Here is a 20,312-nt window from a genome sequence, read left to right as displayed (position 1 = left end):
CTATAAAAATGAAGATACACCCAAAATAAAAAGATATTCAGAAAGTATTTCAGTAGACATCTGGAGAAAAATTACAGGAACACACAACCAGAGTAATAATATATTTTCCAAGTACAAGGTTTCATCCACTCTGTGGATAACTATTAAACAGCTCAGATAGCACATTTATGGAAACCTTTAAGTTGAGATTCAGCTGTGCGCAGTTGTGACAAGTCGTCAGATGATCATATCTCAAGCCTTTGTTTCCCTATATCTCAAAGATTATAAGCTTATGGGCAGAACACATCTACAACAGCTAGATGAAACTGGGAGTAGTTCAGTCTTCACAAAGCCTAGGTCAGGTTTTGTTTTTGAAAACTTGACTCTGGGACAGTTCAAACCCAGGTCAATTTTTTTGCCAAAACTCCAAAGTCCAAAGAGAAGGACAGCTAGCCTGGAGCCAGTGGCTACACATTTAAAGCAGTAGCCTATCTTCACAGCTAGGTAGAAAGGAAAATAATCCTCTCAAGTGTCCTTTTAAGGTTTTGACAGCTTATATATTAAGTATATATGCATATATCCTTAAATTGTCCACCCTGCCCATGGAAACACTGAGCTTTTGGAATAGAAGCATTAGTCAACATGATTTAAAAAAATAGAAAAAGAACGATAGCTCTGCCAGATTCTTGGCAAAACATTATCTACATTGTGATTTCCTCACAGAGAGAAAGGTGATGAATTGAGGAGAAGCAAATGCAGGCCAAGGGGCAGAAGGGCACTTAGAAGACAGCTTCATCTAATCTATGGGCTGAAGATTAGATATTCAATTCCAGTCAAAGGAATGGTACTCCGGGTTATGTTGTGGGTGTGGAAGATACCGTGATGGGTTCTTTCCAAGTTTAAATGCAAACTGGTTTATACAAGATTATTTTTTGTTAAAGTCACTGTGACATAGTTTCTTTCAGCTGCCTCATTATGTGAGTTTATTAAAAAAAAAAATTGTATGGTTCTCTCTCAGATCAAACAGTTTCTTTCCTGCTTTTTTCTGCCAAGTTATAATAAAATAAGGACTGTGACCTGAGCAGGATCTTCTAGAGCTAACAGAAAAGGAACAACAGTCTGAATAAGAGTTCGTGCTACAAAGTTAAGGTAAAAAAAAAAAAAAAAAAAAAAGTCGAACTTAAAAAAATACAGGATTAAGGTAAAAATATATTTAGAGAAAAGCTCTTTAAGCACCACAGCCCTACAAACACATGCTGTTGTCCCATTTTCAGGTATGAGCTGGCAAGGTGCTAACTACTCCATGAACTTTTGGAGTCAGCAAGGCACCACTCGAAAAACATAAAATAACTCCTAGGAGTTTTCTTAGTGTTTTCTTTATGTCTGGCACTAAATCTTTGCTAGATGATCTTACGTTTAATTCTATAGTGTCTTCTAACATACTGGCTCTTACTGGCTTATGTTGATGCATGTTTTGGTTTTTATTCCAGAGAGTACTAAGCAGTGGTTTTTATGTGCTTAAGCAGTTTGTGCAAGGTTTCTGTAATGTACCATGAGAAAGCCAAAAGTTTCCCAATGGTAGGGGAAATGGCTGTCAAACATAGCACTCTGGCTCCCAATTGTTAAAATAATCGTTGTTACAAACCTGATCTCTTGCAGAGATCCTTTGGAAACCATGGCATTTTCACAGGACTAATGGGAATTACACATGGGACTCTGCTCCTTATCCTGCTAGTTTGAAAACTGGATTTTGGTTAAGATATCTCATTGCAGTGCTCAACATCACAAAGCCACAAACCTTTAGCAAGATGGGGGAACAAAGCTGTAGCACAGTGTGAGAAGGCTGGATGGGGAAAGGCTCTCCCCAAAGCTGAGAAATCCTGCTTTCCCTACAGACCTTACTCACTCCTTCAAACGTGGAAGCAAAAAGTTTGATGCGAGCTTCATCAAGGTGTGTTCCCTCAGAAGATGGTGAGTGAACACAGCTCCCAACAGAAATGCCAGCATCCTGCCACTAAGAGGAGCTGAAATTCAGCTGTCATCAACAGCACAGGCATGCTCCAGCACAGTCCTTTCACCGGGATCCCTCCTCCTCCTTTTTCTCCTACCGAGGTCAGATTTCACCTCTGATGTGCCAACAGAGAACCCAACTAGCAGGTTGCTGCTCGGACCAAGAGCAGGACTAGGCAGAGGAGGAGGTGGACTGCCAGAGCACACACAGAACTTCCAAGGACTAAATGAAATGCTCTCATTCTGACCTTATGGAGAGGTAAACCAATGCGAAATGTGCATCTGTACCACTCTGTGGAGAGCTTGGAGAGACTTGGCAATGTGCCTCAACCTACAGTTATTTATGGTTTTAGCTCCACAAGTTTCCTCTCTCATATTTAAAATATTGTTTTGCTCCCAGTATCAGGCAGGCTGTTGATGCAAGTCAAGGTGATTGCCTTTCCCCAAAACGTATGTATTTTGCTGGCTCTGAGTGGAAGCTGCTGAAGGGATGTCTGGGCTGATGGGAGGAGAGCATTGTTATAGCCAACTCATTGGTCTACAGCTGAGCAACTCCAAGAGGGAGAGAAGAGAAAGTGTACAGCAGGATACATAAAAAACAGATATGGCATACATAAAACATACTGGCAAGTCTGCCTAAAAGAGGGCAGAGGAAAGGGGCTTCAGTGTGCACCAATTTACCTAAAGATAGTCATCTCAATACTTAAAAAGACTGGAAAACTCCTCATAAACAATTCCTAAAAAATAGTGGAAATAAAGAAAACTTAGGACAAGTAGATATTCACTAAAGAAACTTGCAGAGAATCTCAAATTTGCACAATTTACTAAAAGTGCAGTAGAAAATATCTGAAGGTTCTCTCTCTTCACATTTAATCATAGAATGGTTTGCATTGAAAGGGACCTGAAAGATCATCTAGTTCCGATACCCCTGTCATAAGTAGGGACACCTTCCACTAGATCAGGGTGCTCAAAGCCCCATCCAACCTGGCCAACATTTCCAGGGATGGGGAGTACACAACTTCCCACAGCAACCTTGTCCAGTTTCTCACCACCTTCACAGCCAAGAATCTTTCTGTTATGGAATCTAAACCTACCCTCTTTCAGTCTGAAGCCGTTCCCCCCTGTCCTGTCACTACATGCTCTTGTAAAAAGTCATTCTTCAGCCTTTCTGTGGCCCCCATAGGTATTGGAAGCCACTCTAAGGTCTCCCCAGAGCTCTCCCTGCTCCAGGCTGAACAATTCCAACTCTCTCAGCCTATCTTTAGAGGAATATTAAGTTCATAATGTTCTTCATAACAACATGCTTAGGCTATAAGGATAAAACTGAAAAGCATTAAAATGTTCAAAATGTGGGAACCCTTTGCCTATACCCTTTCTTTTCCAATGGCATGGCTTTCCCCAAAGACATATGATACCAAATGGAAACTCCAAAGCCTAGATGTAAAATGGCCCCATCATGTCTTATCAGGACATTTGAGCTCTCCATGGATTGCAAATAAATGCGAAAGCACAGCAACATCACTGCCAGGTGTCACTAAGCTGATAAAGTTTCATCAGAATTCTACACGTAAAGTACTTCAAGCATAAAAACCAAACCAAAAAAGTAAAAAAAAAAAATCTTCTTCATTCTTATATACCTACCAACATTAGATACAAAGATGCATTTTGGAAATCCACATGTTTGCTGTACTCTGTTGCACATTATCAAGTACTAGCAAGTCAGATTCACTTTTCCATCCAGGAATTTGTGACCTGCCCTCATTAGCCACTGTAAATGTTATACAATTAAGAGAAACATATTATTTTCTTACAAAGATAAGCACAGTCTCTTTTAAATAAAAGGTTGCTTTATTTCTAAGGGATTATTTTGGAATTGAATTAAAGAACTGCATATGTAATTGATTAATGTTTAAATTTAGGGAAAAAAAAGAAAGCTCCTACAAGACCTCTAAATGCTCCAAGGAGGATGGTAAAATGAAGGCCAAGATGTTCATGTCCAGCAAGTTCTTAATGTGAGTCAAAGAAAGGAGAAAAAAGTGTTCTGAGCATCCTGCCAGTGACATGAATTATTGCATCCTTTCTCACAAAACCTGATACCTCAAAGTAATTTCCATAGAGGAAATAAATCTTCCTTGTGGTTTAGAGCACTCAGCTAATTAATTTAAAGCTGATCTCTTCTTTCACACCTCACAGGAGTGGAACCAAGCAGGTAGACACTGGTGTTGGCACACATAGCAGAAAACTATGATGTACTGCACTTACCACTGGCACTCAGCACTTCAGGTTACATCTGAAAAACAAGACATAATGGCCTTAATGAACACTTCAAAAGACTTTGCTGAACCAGTGCTTTGCTGAATGTTCATTTCTTAAGTGTCAATCTGCATCTATGTGCACTGAGATAATTTATAAGTAAATTTATTTAAGCAAAACTGTGGAAATTCATGCTGAGCTAGAACAACTCACGAAACAACAAATCACAGGCACAGAACATAATCTGGCAGCTGTAGTAGTAATTGAATTTTCTGCTTGACTCCTCAACAAGCAGCAAGGATGAAAGCAATATCGTGTTTTAATTTTATCTTCCAGGCAACAAAACGGGGTCAACAGGTCGGTAATAATCTATTAAAAGTTGTGAGGGTATTATTTCCCTAGCCCAGGTTTAGAATTACAGAGTTTTTTGTCATGATTAGGATCTGGACAGAGTAAGAGATCATAAAATGCATAAAAAGCTACCTGCCAAGATGCAGGAAGGTCACATGTCAAGAGCTGCCTGCAAAAATCCCTAACCTGGTATAATCCTGGGGTTAGTGGATTAGACAGAACATCAGCTGTCAGCCTGCCTTAAATTGTTTGAGCTTGGGGTTCTCTTATTGTTCAAACTATTTTTTATCCTTGCTTCTCTTCTTCTTGACCCCTGATGTTATTCTCGTTCTTGCTACAAATAGCCTAGAATTTAACAAATTCACCAGGTGGCTGTACTAAAACATGGGTGGTACTTGCTGAGAGGACAAATACCAGGATCAAAATCCAGCCAGGCTTCAAGAGTTGGTCCACAGGGTGCTGCAGACAGAGAAACTGGGTCTGGCAAAGGGAGAATCCCAGCAGCCATTCCTAGGCACCAGAAGCTCAACACCTGCATGTGCACTCACAGAGAGTAGGGACAGACTAAAGATATATTATGCCTTAGAACCAGGATTACAACAATCACCTATGTAGGTACTCTGTGTACTAAGCAAAACTTTAATAATGCTATTTTTACCAATAGCTGTAACAATATCTTTTCCCAAAGGATTTAGAGAGATCTAATATTAAAGGTGTTGGAATTCAGAGGGAAGGAGTTTAATCTGTAGAAAAAAAATCTGGTTTATTTACTGCAGGGTCCAAATATCTTGCATTATATTCTACCTAATTCCAATCCTGCACTAAAAGTAAAATTAGACATACATGATTTTATTGCTTTTTCTCCCTACCTATATTTTTGCTAAGGAAAAGATATACTGAGATATTTGCTTTCAAGTAAAATATGCACTTTACACTAACTGCATGTGTGTGGCAGTAAAGCCAAGAGAGTATTCCACATGCTGGAAATGAAAGGTGGCACAGTATACTCTTTGGGGTTTTTTGTAATATAAACCACAAGCTTTGGCCAGTCATCAAGAAGAAAAACGATACCTACAGAGAAAGTTTCACCTTTAGAATTAGTCCAATGGTCTATGTGAAAATAAAGTAAAGTTTCCTGAAAATCTCATGCTCTGGAGTACAATAAATTCCCCTGGTAACATTACGCTAGGTAGAATGAAACTTAAAATACCATATAAATTCTTGAGAAACATAACCCACAAGCTTTCAACTCAGTTTATCCACTGTAAACTGTGTTTTGTTAATGCCACAAAATATACAAGAAACAAAATTTCCCCTGAGCCTCATGTTCAGTGAAATGAAAATATTTCTGCTTATCTGTATCACACTGAGAGCCAAAACCTCGTTGGACTCTGTCAGAAGTTATGTTGTTAATAATTTTAACTAACTTTTCCCTCAAGCAACACTAAGAGAAGATAGGAGACAGAATCCACTGCTCTTTTCAGAAAACATCCTCAACCGAGTGTTAAAAGAGCAAAGCTTATTGTAAAATAGCAACCAAAGTCAATCTACTTCCCCCTGCGCATGCAGCTGTTCTTTACACAATATTTTGGTTTCAGCAATGACTCTGGCTTCAGAAGGCTTGACCTCTTCCCTGCCCCTGTAGTCTCACCTTTCTGCCACGAATTTTTATCTTCTTGGCCTGTGACTGCAGCTGTCTGGGGACCTGTACTATGAGTTGCTCCCACAAAAGGATTTGGGTGGAAACCCAGTGTCTTCTCCACTTTCCCCAGCTAAATTTGTGGTAAAGCAAATATATCAGGGAGCATGTACACAAGAAATGTTGCCCATTTTCCCAGCCAAGGTACAGCTAAAAGTGAACAATGCCATGATCATTAGTTTCTGCACTGCTAGAGTGATATAAGCCAGAGGAAATTCAGAGATCAATGAAAGTGATTGGGCAATTACTTTAGGAAAAAATTACCTATAGTAAAAAGTAGCAAAAAGTGGATAGGAATTCAGAATACCAGGAGTCTATTTCTAGCTCTCTAATTGATCTCCAAGTCAAATACAAAGAAGGGCATTTAGGCCAGAAGAAGTGAAGATCCTGATATTTTCATATCGCTATTGAATCATCATCATCATGAGCAATGAAAATGGATGAAAGACACGAAAAAAAAAAAACAACTTTTAGGTGGACATAAGGTAAAAGGATGTGTCATGCCAGAAGAAATAAAGCAAAGGTAGCTGAGGCTGAAGGTCACCTCCATTTTGCAACTAGGAACAAACAGTGATTACATCTTTTCAAGTGTTTAATCTGTAAGCACCAAGGAACAAGGGCACAGTACAGCAATGCTTGCAGCAACAATGGCGAGCTCGAGCAACCACAGAAGGAGAGTACAGCCTATTTAAGAGCTTCTCTGCTTTTTCCTTTACTTTGAAGTATCCTCTTCTATCCAGCACCAACAAAGAAAATTATCTTATCAACAGCTAATAAGAAAACAGATGCCTTGTCTGTTCTCTGTAATTTACAACAAAACAGCTCTGTTGTATTTAAGTGATTTCCAGATGTAAAGTGTGAAGGTTTCCATACCCACTCATCTGGTAACTGTACATATCCTAGCTTTCCCCATTCTCAGTCCCCCTTCTTAGATACTCCCTCACCAAAAACACTGAAAGCGACAAGCCTAAACCCCTGCCTCTATTTCCTCCCACACCCACACATACCCATAATAAAATTCTTTTCCCTGCTTCAAAAAATCCAAAATTACCCCTGTAAACAAACGGAGAGGAGAGGAGAGGAGAGGAGAGGAGAGGAGAGGAGAGGAGAGGAGAGGAGAGGAGAGAAGAGAAGAGAAGAGAAGAGAAGAGAAGAGAAGAGAGGAGAGAGAAGAGAAGAGAAGAGAAGAGAAGAGAAGAGAGGAGAAGAGAGGAGAGAAGAGAAGAGAGAGAGAAGAGAAGAGAGGAAGAGAAAGAGAAGAGAAGAGAAAGAAGAAGAGAAGAGAAGAGAAGAGAAGAGAAGAGAAGAGAAGAGAAGAGAAGAGAAGAGAAGAGAAGAGAAGAGAAGAGAAGAGAAGAGAAGAGAAGAAGAGAAGAGAAGAGAGAGAAGAGAAGAGAAGAGAAGAGAAGAGAAGAGAAGAGAAGAGAAGAGAAGAGAAGAGAAGAGAAGAGAAGAGAGAAGAGAAGCCATCAGGTTTGCCAGGCCAGCCTGATGTCCCACTTCTAAGAAGAACAAGAGTCTGCCATTGACAGCATGAAATACCAAACCTGTGCCTGCTCCTGCACCATCTGTAATGAAACAGTGCCTGCCACAGGTGGAAGAGACAAAATGTGAATAACGGGGGAAACAAAAGTGGAAACAAAAACCACCCTAAATGTAATTTCCTCTCAAAGCCTGCTGGTATATTTTGGAGTTAATATTGTGCCTTGCATCTCTACAATGGAGTTCAGACATGTTTCCCTTGACAAAATCCTCAACCCTGTAGCATCCTTTGGGTACCACGGGTATCACGTGACAGTGAGCTGCTGAGCTAGCACCAAACAGCCCAAGAACAAGCAGATGTGCCATTTCCCATCTTGGAACAGTGCACTAATAGGAGTGAAATACTGCAGTGAAAATATGGTAAGAAAGCTTGGGATTCACCAGAAAATAAGAGTACAGCCCTGGAGCCTGCAGGCTAAGCATGCTGCCTCAGCCTGTAAATGTCTGAGAAACCCACGTGGAACATATATGCCTTAAGGATCTCCCTCCCTGTAAAGGTGTGCAGCCCACATATGCCCTAAGGAGCAATTCCATTGCTGTAAGAAGCACTAGGAGCTCAAACAGCAGAGATCTGCACTGTGAGCCAGTTCTGGTAATGAAAAATAAAAAGAGGAAAAAGAGAAAGGAAAATAATTATAGTATTGTAGGAAAAGGCATTAATGGACAGTCTTCCTTTAAACATTTATATTATATATTTTCCCACACACAACGTAATTTTCTTCCCAAAACACCCATTTCATTCTATTAAAACAATATCCTGCATCAGACAAATGTTACATTTTTAAGGGAGGCCACAGCGTAAAAAACAGAGGGAAGAATTTAGAAAAAGGAAATAAAATTATGCTTCAATTCTGCCTTAGAAAATTAGAATAAAGTCCAGCCTTTGTGGGACTACTTGATGCTGATATATCTAATGAACTAATCAATAGTGCTTTAAAGCTTATAAAACTTGCATCCTCTGGATGTGCTACCTGACACCTCAGGGGTAATATGTAAACATGCTGTGCATTCAGTACTAGCTGAAGTCAATGAGTGTAAAAAACACTTGAGTATTTTAAATATTAACAAACAGCAAGTTCTCAGGGAAAAAAAAAAGAACAGATCAGAGTCATCTCTAAATATCTGTAGGCCCTTTTAACTTCTGTGTAGTCTTCATAAGTTTTATCAGTACAAGGACAGGTGGCAGTGAGGATAATGGAGAGAAAATAAGGGAAAAAATTTAAGAGGTCATGTGACAAAGCCCTTAACAAAGCTCACCAGTAAAGTCACACAGGAAACTTCATGTCTGATATTTCCCAGCTCACAAATGTTAAGACATTTTTGTGCATGGATTTTTACTTACATGTGATAATTTCCCAGTGACATTGTTTCCAGTAACAGAGAACTCAAGAGGTTCATGGCTCAGTAAAACCTGGGCAAGCTTTCCTTGGACATCTCCAAGTTCTTGCTCCAGCCAGCTGTGCATGCTGTGTGTCCCATCAGTGGTACCAGCAATGACACTGGATAGTTCCAACACATCCAGTAGAGCTCCCCAAAGGAGAAATGCCTTAAGTGCTTTCAACAGCCTAATTCTTGCTGGGTTTCTGCTCTGTCTGTGACTGTACCTGGGGAGGGTACATCTCTTGAGCCCACTCAGCACCAGAAGGTGCCAGGGGAGGGGGGGTTTGTCCTCTTGGTCTTTGCAAAGAAGTGAGGTCTTATTTAAACTGACATTTGTCTCTGCCCTCTCTGTGAAGGGCACTTCCATACAACCTGCTTCCCCCAGGATGGTTCCTGACTGCAAGCTAGTGCTTCTTTCTAATAATACTGTAACTGGATCCTGCACAGAAAAACAAACATTTTCTCTACTTTTCTTACCACAATTGCTGATTTCTTCCATGAGTAACATTTTGTTTAACCAACACATCTCAGATTTATTTAAATGACTGATCTTAAAAGGCTAAAGGCAAAGGAGATCCCACATCTTCCTTTTGATGCTTTTTGATTTACTTTTAAGCTACACATAGTTCACATGTGACTGTTCATTTGAACTCTATTTTTTTAGGAAATTAACACACAGGATTTTTTGGTTTTTATTCTTACTTAAAAAAAACCCCATGGTTTTGTATGTCAAGATGACCATAAATACCATCCAGAAGATATAAATTGGTTGCAGTTTCTTTTCCTGGAAACTAATCTCATTAATTTCAGTAGAACTGTTCACAAGAAAGAGTTTACCAGCATTATCTCACAGACACACATGAGCAGAGAAGAGCCAGACTATTGTCACAAACAATTCACTTCTTCAAAACTCCAAAAATAAAGCAAGGACCCCCTGTGCATATTGGGCAATCGCCATAACCTCCTTTTTCCTGGGACAGCATCATTAACTTAAGGATGAAGTCCATGTGTAAAAATCCTGCCTTTTTCTCCCTCCTTATATAACCCAGAAAGCAGTGGGAAAAGGTTTTCTGTATTATGTATTAAACAACTTGTGAACTTTCTTTTAATTAAAGAACTTTAAGGTTGTTTAATTAAACAACTTTCTTTTAATTAGAGTGGGTGGCTTTTTCCCCATTCCAAAGTGACAAATGGCAGGAACACTGTAAGATTGCTGGTGCAGCATCTCTGTTTCCTTTCCAGATGCAATGGGCTCACCAGTGACTCACCAGACACCCCTGGGGCATCGAGGGCAGTGGCAAGGTGGCCTCACAAAGCCCCACATCTCTGCCCATCACCTACTTAACGGCTGAATTCCAAAACCTGGTGAAGACTGGGAGGTGGATGCCAACAGTGTCCAACTGCAGCTGGCTCAGGCCATGACCCAGGAGAGCAGTAAAAGTGATGTTGTATAATTGAGAGCACTCTTTGGTAAATAATTCATAAATCAGTTAAAGGCAGAGGAGGACAGAGCCTTAGCTGGCATGCAGCAGCAAACCCAGATTGGTTTCAACATTATTCAACAAAGATTTAAACATGGAAAATGCTGAACACGTCTTTTAAATATGCAAAGTCCCGTTGACATAAAGGAGGAAGCTAGTAAAGACTTTCAGGTTCTTGACGCAGAGACTTAAATGTCTCTTTTGCAAAGAGTGTTATGATGGTAGTCCATGAAATGCATTTGAAGAACTGCATGTTAATGTCTGCCCAAGTGTGGTGACACATCAGACTAGAGCCCATCATTTCAATCATCTGTTCCCAGGTTAACAAGCACGGCAGCCAGAACAGCTCTACTTCTACCAGGAGACGTGTGATGATTTAAATTATTACAGTGTGTTCCCAGGCAGCACTTCAAGTTACATTTAAATGGGAAAAAAAATCCAAACCCTTAGTGGAATGAAAAATATATTCATTGTATAATCTTGGAAGACTTTTCTACAAGACTTAAATTAGGAGCCTTAATAAATCTCTCAGAGGCTTTTAGCAACTTACGTGTGTTTATGTTTAATAAAAATGGTGGAGGTTTCCAACTAAATTAAATTAAACTAGCTCTTAATTCCTATGTTTTGAAAAGGCATCACGTTGATACTGTGATGACTTTATTCATGGAAATATGATTCAACTCTTTGGCTCACAAATCACTGTTACCAACCCAGCACAAAGGAAAAAAAGAAATCACAGCTGCAGTCTCTGAGCTCCTGGAGACAAATGTCTGAAAGCAAAGAAAACAAAAGAAACCAAAAGGGAGAGCTAACCCTTGGGAAGCATTGTCTAGAAGGTTTGTGGCCACCTCTGACTAACCATGTGCTCCTATTTTTGAACATCTGAGTCACCCCCTAGGGTGCTGCACCTCTGTGCAAACAAATAAATAAGTATAAACCCACAGAGCAAGAGAAAATGTGAGTGGTTGGTGGGGAGGAAGATATGCTTGGCCAGGGTGGTGAAGAGGGGAGAACAAACCTCAAGGATGAACACTTTCCAAACCCAAAAAGGATCAGAAATAAAACAGCAAAACAGCCAACAAACAATCTATATCCTATTAGCAGAGACCAATTTTACCATCTCTATTCAAGATATGGTTCCAGATAGATAATGAAGGGCAGCAGGATTCTCCTCTAAATGATGAATAAAGGAAATTATGTCAATTTCCAAAACAAACAAAAAATCCCAAGATCTGGCCTGAAGTTACCAAGTTCACTTGTATTGCAACATAGTAAATTTTAAGATCTGCTCTGCCTACAGAGGAGGACCGAGCAAGCCTCCTCTATCCCCCTCACAGGGCCCAGGAACAGGGTGATGGGGATTCCCTTCCTTTGTACATAAGCAGAAGGCATAAAAACATTGTCCTTCAAAAAGACTATAAAGTCTACTTTTCCCCACCTAGAAACATAGTGTAACACTACTGCACGAACAGCAAGCAGCTTGCAATCTGCCACCTGCAGAGCAGCACCTGGTCCCAAGCTGGAAACACAGACCCCATCAGTCTGTGCCTTGCACAGCCACTTAGAGCACTTCTGCAGGTGGCTGTGACATTACTGTCCCTGTTGTGTGAATCCACTTGAGACTGGCTTTATTTTTATACAGACTTTGCACAGGTAAAAGCAGTTACACGAGATGTAAAGCAGCCAGCAGGCCATGGCTGCATGGCAAGTGGCTTTTGAGAAACAAAACTGACTGCAGTTGTCCAGATAACTGCTTTGCTGAACATCGCTCAAGGAAACATACTAGGGAATAATGCCAGTATTTAAAACACACAGCAAACAAATCCTTTCCTTCACTGCATGGCATGAATGGTTGTGCTAATGCGAAAGGGATGGGAAACAGCACAGGTGAAAAGAGCTCCCAGTGCAGGGTATTTTTAAGCCAGTGCTACCACTGGGACAGATGTTGCAAAGCCATACCCTCAGCCTGATAGCTTTGACATTGTCTGCTATTTCTCACCCCAAATGGATCATGGGACCTTCTGGCTCCCAGAGGAGCCAGTAGGCTACATCCAGCATACATGACAGAAATGTGCCTAAAAATGCCATGATGTTAGAAAGATGGTGAATAGAACTGCAATTCAAATATCCAATGATTGATTTCTGGCTAGGCAGACAGTGAAGCTGCTGGGCAAAAGAACTGCAAAGGGGAAAGGAAAAAAAAAAAGTCAGCAATTATTAGATGTTGATATGTTATATGCATCTTTTGGATGCATTTTTCAGTGTGACCCTCACCTTGCTGTGTTCACAAAAAACAAACTTCTGCAAAATTAACAGACAACATAGATGCACATATAACTTCTGGCAATGTACAAAAATTCCAGCTCCTGACAGTGTTACTATATGGATACTGGGGCTAATGAGAGAGGAAAACAACTGACAAGGGCCCATGTCCCAAACCCCAGCCTCCATCTTGATGCCTGAAGCCCATCAGCCTCTTCTCTTTGCACAGGCTGTCTGTGGGGCAGGCTGTACATGTGAACTCCTGTGATTCATCCAGTCAGTTCAGTCTTTAGAAAGCTTAAACCTGATCGGTTATTGTATGTATAGCAGCAAACTCCCTTTTCCTACTGTTGCTGGATTTCGGGGTAAGTCTAGTAAAACATTCACTTTTTCTCTCACCTATGCTGTTAATTGCCTGTCTATAATTAAATTGAACACAGAAGGATAGTAAATGACAGAAAGGCTCAGTGTTTTAGCTTTGGTGCCTCATAAAAGTACTAACCTGGGCCACATGCAATACCCACACAGAACAGCCAAATGATCAATCTAAAACCAACAGGAACTTTTATATGGACTGATGGTCTTTGGCTTAGGCCCCTGCCAAACACTGAGTTTTCATGAGTTATACCAGCTGCCACTTGTATTTATTTTATAAACACCACATGCTAAGTGTAAATTGCATCGCCACCACCACTGATTTCACCCCAGACACTTTTATACAAGTTACAGGTGGTGGAATCTGGGTTTAGGCTGAAGGCCAAGGAAGGACCTCTCCAATGGGGTTGTATAATCAAAGCTTTTTTTTTTTTAATAAAATACTGAAACAACCAGTATGTGGAAGAGTAAGAGATTTGGTTTATCACAGTGTTACTGACTTGTTGCATAGGAGACCTAAAACTTGCCAGTACAGAACCCAGAGAGAGAACCACCAGCCCAGACAGCAGCACATACAGCCAGGTCATCAGCACCCACAAACCAGGTCCTGCTTTTCAGTCATCTTTTGTACTACAAATCTCTACAGGCAGAACACATACGATAATGAAAAACCGAAACAAGCAGCACAGGCTCTTTAGAAAGAAGAGTGTAAATATGTGTAAGGTGAATGATGAGTTTCAGAGTCAAGTCATGGGGTTTTTCTCCAGGACTTTTTGCCCATCTCTAGAAAACACTATAAAGGAAATGTTGTTACTCATCAAGACCCTTTTCAGGTCAGAGACAGGGTTCAAGGACCACAAGAATATGCACAAAAAAGCACTATCTGGTGTCTCCAGGCATTTTGCCTGAATGAAGCCTTCAAAGACTTAGGTCAGTAATTACCTTCATGAACTTGCAGCTATTATTAGCAGACAGAATATACATGAGCAAGCTGTTTCCTGCTTTATTTTTAACCAGAAGGACATCTCTCATACTAGGCATTCTCACATTCAAAACACATGTTTTTGTCACCCCGGGTTTTTGGTTGGTTTGTTTGTGTTTGGGCTGACCACAGCCATGCTGCCTTCAGAACTCCTCAACTCCCACGTACTTCACTGCCTTCCACAGGGCTCAGCTGTGACACATTGTGGGTGCAGGTCAAGCACATCCCTGGCATTTCTGAGGTCACAGTGTTGCAGCCTTCCCAGCAGCATGGCCCACCAAGGATTTTGTAAATGCATCGTGCAGCCCAGCCAAACAGCAAAGCAAAGTGCACACAGAGAGTTTTGCCCATCCGCAGCTGAAGGAGTATTTAGATAGGAAGATCTGCCAGGGCAGGAATGACATGTTAATACTGATGTCAGAGCTTACCTCCTGTCCTTCTGTGTTAATAATACAATAGGACAGATTTTATAATACAACAGGACCAACAGTGTGTGTAACAGTTGTTGTGATGACCTGGAGTCAAAGTGTGGTTTCTCTCCATGTATTATTTACTTATACTTTAGTGTGTATATATACACACATGCTTGTATATACATACAAATGCATATATACACATATGCATGTGTATTTACCCACTGTTTATATATTTTATAAACATATGCATAGTTTGTATATAAAAAAGAGGGAAGCAATATTCCAAGAGGATTATATATGCTTTCCTCATGGAAAACCTAAACTTGTTCATTTTTTAATATTTCCTCTGATATATTCAGCTTCCATCTGTTCTGCAGAATAACTCTCCCCTTGCATTTCTGTGAAGTGATTGCAATCTGTCCTTCAGCATTTGGCAGTATTATTCCATTATCTGAATTCCATAGAACACCAGAGGACACATCCATGTCTCCATTGCATGGGAGAGCCCAGAATTAGACCCAGTACTCCAGGTGTGGCCTCACCTGGAAGAGAGAAGGATCACTTCCTTCAGCCTGCTGATAACACTCTGAATGCAGCCCAGGAGGCTGTTGGCACCACAGTCACGGTCTATCAAGCACTGCTTCCTTCCATTTTTACTTTTGTCTGCAAGTTTGCTGAGGGTGCACCACAACATTCATCATCCAGGTAATTAGTGAAAATATCCAACAGTATTTGACCCCAGGATTGACCCCTGGGGTACACCCATGAGGAGCAGCCTCTGGCCGGACTTCGTGCCACTGCACCCTCTTCAGCAGCTTGCTCTGGGCTGTGGCCTCTGCTGAGTCAGGGATTCAGGGGTAGTTTCTCTGCCAAGTGCTGGGGACCACCTCTGGCAACTCCCTGCCACTGCTGCTCCACAACAAGCCCTGTCAGCCCAGACCCTGGCCTCCTTCTGCACAAACTGCTGCTGGCTGCATGCAGGGCTTGATGGTTTTAAAGGCTCCCCCCAGCACCAGCTGAAAGGACACCTGACCCTCCCTAGCCAGGATTCAGCTGGAACAATAGTTCAAAAGGCTTTTCACAAGAAGCTCTTCAATATTTATACAATCTACCATAGCTATCACAAGCCAAGTGAAAATTTTACTGCCTGCTTCTTTCTACAGCTGAATCAGGGTCAGAGATGCCTTAACATTTACATTGGTTTTAGTCATTCAGTGATTGTTACCACCACCATTCCAATTATCACAGAAATGATGATAGCCATCAAGGACACATTAATAATTCCACAATAATCTGTTACTGAAAATATAGCTACCCAAGATACAGAAAGAAATAATATCATGTAATCAATAATATCATGTCAGATACCAGGTCCACACTCACTAAATACCTTAATGAAAGTTAATCCCTTCCCTTGGATATCCCCCATACCTAAAGCAGTGCATGCCCCTGGCGGACAAGCAGAAAGAAGAAGGCCACGGTATGTTAAAGATTGCTTTCATTGATCCTGTAACAGGAACAAAATCAGTTATTAAACTGTACTACAGGCTAAGCTGGAGGAAAGGGCACCAGTGCATGTGTACCTAAAGGACTGCAGGGGATCTGATCTCCACACCCACATCGAAGGCAGCACCTTCAGTTAAAACGTGGCACTGTGGATTTTCTAATGAACAAACACAGAAAATGTCACTCCTTCTCTTGCTCACCTGCAGGTAATTTTCCACCAGGTTCCATTTCAGTTTGATGAGAGAGTTAATTATCTGATAAATCAAAACCCCCAGCACCCCCACTGCTGCTCCAATTAGCCCCATCAGCAGCCATCGATCCCACTCTGCTCTAGAAACATAAAGACACATAAAAACTCTCAGACCACAACACAGGATTATTTGCCACGCTCCCTCTCACAAACACACAAATTCCATTTTTAGAGCATTTTGATTATTAACTGTGACTGCCTGAGCAACAGGCTGTTCTTGCCAATCTCTTTTAGAAGTGTACATTCAACAATGGTCTACCTTCAGGTGAAAGCCATTTTCATTTGGGTAAGGAACACAGTTGGATTTTTTGGATTTGGATTTTGGGGTTTTTTTAATATACAAGTAGAATTACAGTCTGCTCTCAGATGCCAACTGCTTGATGCCATATCAAAATAATTTACGTGACCCAGTAATTAAGCATTTGGTACAGCACTCTGAACACATTTCAAAGTAATCCCTGTTTCCTTCAACTGCAAGTAGTGCACTGAGCACCCATCATATAAATGTGCAAACTTCTACCTCCAGTTTCTCTCTTTCCTAAACCTACACTTCTAATAATAACTGTGCACCAATAATAATGACTGATTTATTTCTAGTGTTATCTAGGACTAGAGCAGGCCTGTGGAGATTCAGACACGTGGTTCCTGCAGATTATGCTAAGAGAAAAAAAATCCTAAAAATTAATTACTTTTTAACAGTGATTTCAAAAATTAATTGTATTTTAAAAATTAATCACAATTTATTTCAAGAAGTCTCAGTAAGAGAACATTCCCCCCAAAACTTCTGCCAAGTCTCTCCCTTTTAACTTGTATACATTGAGAAGTTAATAATTCCTTTTTGCGTATTCAATAATTTGTGAGAGCAAAGACATAAGAATTTACAAATTATGGTTTTAATCCCTTGGCCCCCTTCTACGTTCAGAATATTTTCCAGTGTACAGAAACAATAAATAACATTTTCTTAATTCCTTCTGCTGTCAGGCATCTCCCTGAAGTGTCCAAATCACACATAGCTTTAGCAGCAATTTAATGGCAACACTATTTAAGGTAAGTTTACCTGTACGTTTTCTCTTGTAGTCACTTCGTATAAACCTTGCCATGTGAAGGCCAAACTCTCATGGGCTACCAGGTGCTCTCTCCCAAAGGTACTACAGCTTGGATGCTTTACCCAAAGCAGTTTGCAAATTGGCAGCTTAATCAAAGGAGAAAAAGACTCAATGCATGTCAAATATTTACTGTGAATCAAATTCAGCAGCATGCTCATGGTTTGCCACTTCCAAGGGGTGACTTTGGTCACCAAAGAAAGAGTACAAAAGGATTTCTGCTGGTCTCCACTAACTGGAATTTGGACCAATTTGGCAAATAATCTCAAATAATCATAGAATCACAGAACCATAGAATGGTTTGGGTTGGAAGGGACCTTAAAGACCATCTAGTGGCAACTCCTCTATGATGCACAGGGACGCCTTTCACTAGACCAGGTTGCTCAAATCCCCATCCAGCCTGGCCTTGAACACTTCCAGGGATGGGGCATCTACAGCTTCTCTGTGCAACTTGTTCCAGTGCCTCACCACCCTCACAGTGAACAATTTGTTCCTAGTAGCTAATCTCAACCTAGCTTCTGTCAGTTTGATGCCATTCCCCTTTGCCCTGTCACTACATGCTCTTATAAACAGTCTCTCTCCACCTTTCTTGTAGGCTCCCTTCAGGTACTGCAAGGCCACAACTAGGTCACCCCAAAGCCTTCTCTTTGCCAGGCAATGAAGAAACAAATATTTCCTGGTTGTCAGTTAGTGAGTACTAAAGGGCAAGAGAGAAGAAAAGTTCTTTACACAAGCCACATGCAAATTACCCAAAAGAAAGTCTTTTGGATCTATGGTTTTGCAATCCTGGAAGTTTTCTTGTAGCCCACTGCTTGCACTTCTCAAATGTAAAAACACACATCACGAAGGAAATACTGCCCAGGGCAGGGAGCACATCCATGTCAGGATATAGCAATGACCTAAGTCCAATTTCTTACACCATGACTGGGTTTTTTTGCCAACTCTGTCAGGCATTTCATTCTAGAGATTTGAAAAGTACTATGCAAATTGCAGACCTGGCAACCAGCAATCTGTCAAAAAAGAGAATGAGTTAAAGAGAATTGATCTAGGTGGAAACCAAAGACTGCAGAAAATACTTGTTGCTGGAGAGTGCGTGAAAAGCTACAAGCAACAGTTAATGCATTAGAAAAGTTAATGTTACATTTATTTCCCCATATCCGTAAAGAAAGTATCTACCACCAATACATCCATATTGAAGTTATCTGCCAACAAATACACACTGTGTGATCAGTTAAATCCCTCTAGTCAAAGGTGAATTAAGGAACAGCAGGAGTCTTACTTACAGGAGTCTTACTTATGATTATGTATATTTATAATGTAAAATCTGGTAAGTGCTTCGCAAACAGAAGCTCAGACCTTAGTTTTGTGTTTAAGCACAAAAATGTTTTGTTGTTTTGAGATTAAACTGCTAATTTCTGCTTGCACAAAAATTTGGCTTAATAAATCCTATTGCATGTTTAAAATGGAGCAAAAGGAAGCAGAACCCAGGCAAGAAAAGCAGGCACCTGACCAGAGCTCCTGGCTGGGACCCCACCACTGTTTCATTCAGAGATGCCAGGGAAGCCAAGGTCTCCATTTAGCCCATTTATTTCTAGAACATGGGAATTTCCATGATGTCATTTTCTAGTTGTGTTAGACCAAATGGTATATGTGAATAGATCTGGGTATTATAAAGATTGCAGCATAAACAAAAATACAAAACCCACTGAACAATACAGACGGGGGTGGAGGGAAGGAGCACTGAAACTAAAGCTACATTTCTAGGAAAAACATATGCATGCATTCAAATTTTAAAAAACAAGATAGAGTAAGACTGTGTTTTCAGACTTTGATCCCTAATGATTTTTTCCCCGTGGACTCCTCTATAGTCAAATTAAACCCACCAGTAGACTCACTTATCTGAAATATATTTTATCAACATCTGAGAAGCAGTGCACAAATGGCCAGGGTTGAAAAGCTAGATGGTGAAAAACAAAGAAAGATTTGAGGCTGCAGTGGGGACATTGCTGGATCCCTGAGATGCAGGGGTTGAGACAACTCTCTGGAGGACAGACAAGGCCTTATAAAACACATACACCTACAGAGCTTTGTTCATTTACAATGAAACCTGAAGACTAAGAGACATGAAAAAGAAGGCTAATGCAGTCTGGGGTTGTAAAAGCTTCTGCACCAGACATTCCTGTGCTAGGAATACATTCTGCTGAATTATGCTGTAAGAATTTGACCCAAAACCTATGCATTTTGGCTGTCACTGTTACATACACTCCCCCATACACATATACATACCCAAACACCTCCCAGTGCAGAACATGAGTCTTCATCTTTCTGTTGAAAAGTACTTCAGATGGTATATTTTCAGTTCTGTAAAGTCTGCATAAAGATTGCCCTGCTTTCTGCAATGTTTTTATCTCCAAACATCACATTTTATTTTTGCTTATTCAAGAGCAACTTTTGCCACGGATAAAGAAAATCAGAGGTAATGATGAAAAAATACCTTCTCAATACTGGAAGATAAAATGCCCCCACCCACAGGAGGAAACCAGAGAATCCAGGCTGCAAACAGTTCCCAGGTTTTTCGCTAATTTCTGACTTCTGCAAGGCTTGCCACCTGACTTAACAGTGTTCTTCTCTCATCACAGCTTAATTGGGAATGGCTGGTTTAGAGACAAGGAGGGAAAGAAGAAATCTGTGTTCATCACCACTAAAACCTACCTACACACTTC

General features: G+C 40.6%; 1 pseudogene; it reads right to left on the bottom strand.

Annotated features, from left to right (window-relative positions):
* The window catches only part of LOC146441980 (chloride channel protein B-like), a 76,166-nt pseudogene extending 57,001 nt beyond the window's left edge, over positions 1–19,165 (bottom strand).
* Positions 19,166–20,312: the final 1,147 nt, after the last annotated feature.

This window comes from Lichenostomus cassidix, chromosome 2, assembly GCF_008360975.1.
Source record: "Lichenostomus cassidix isolate B80296 chromosome 2, HeHo_3.0, whole genome shotgun sequence".
NCBI lineage: Eukaryota > Metazoa > Chordata > Aves > Passeriformes > Meliphagidae > Lichenostomus > Lichenostomus cassidix.
The sequence above is the reverse complement of the archived record's forward strand: the minus strand, read 5'-3'. Positions and strand labels throughout refer to the sequence as shown.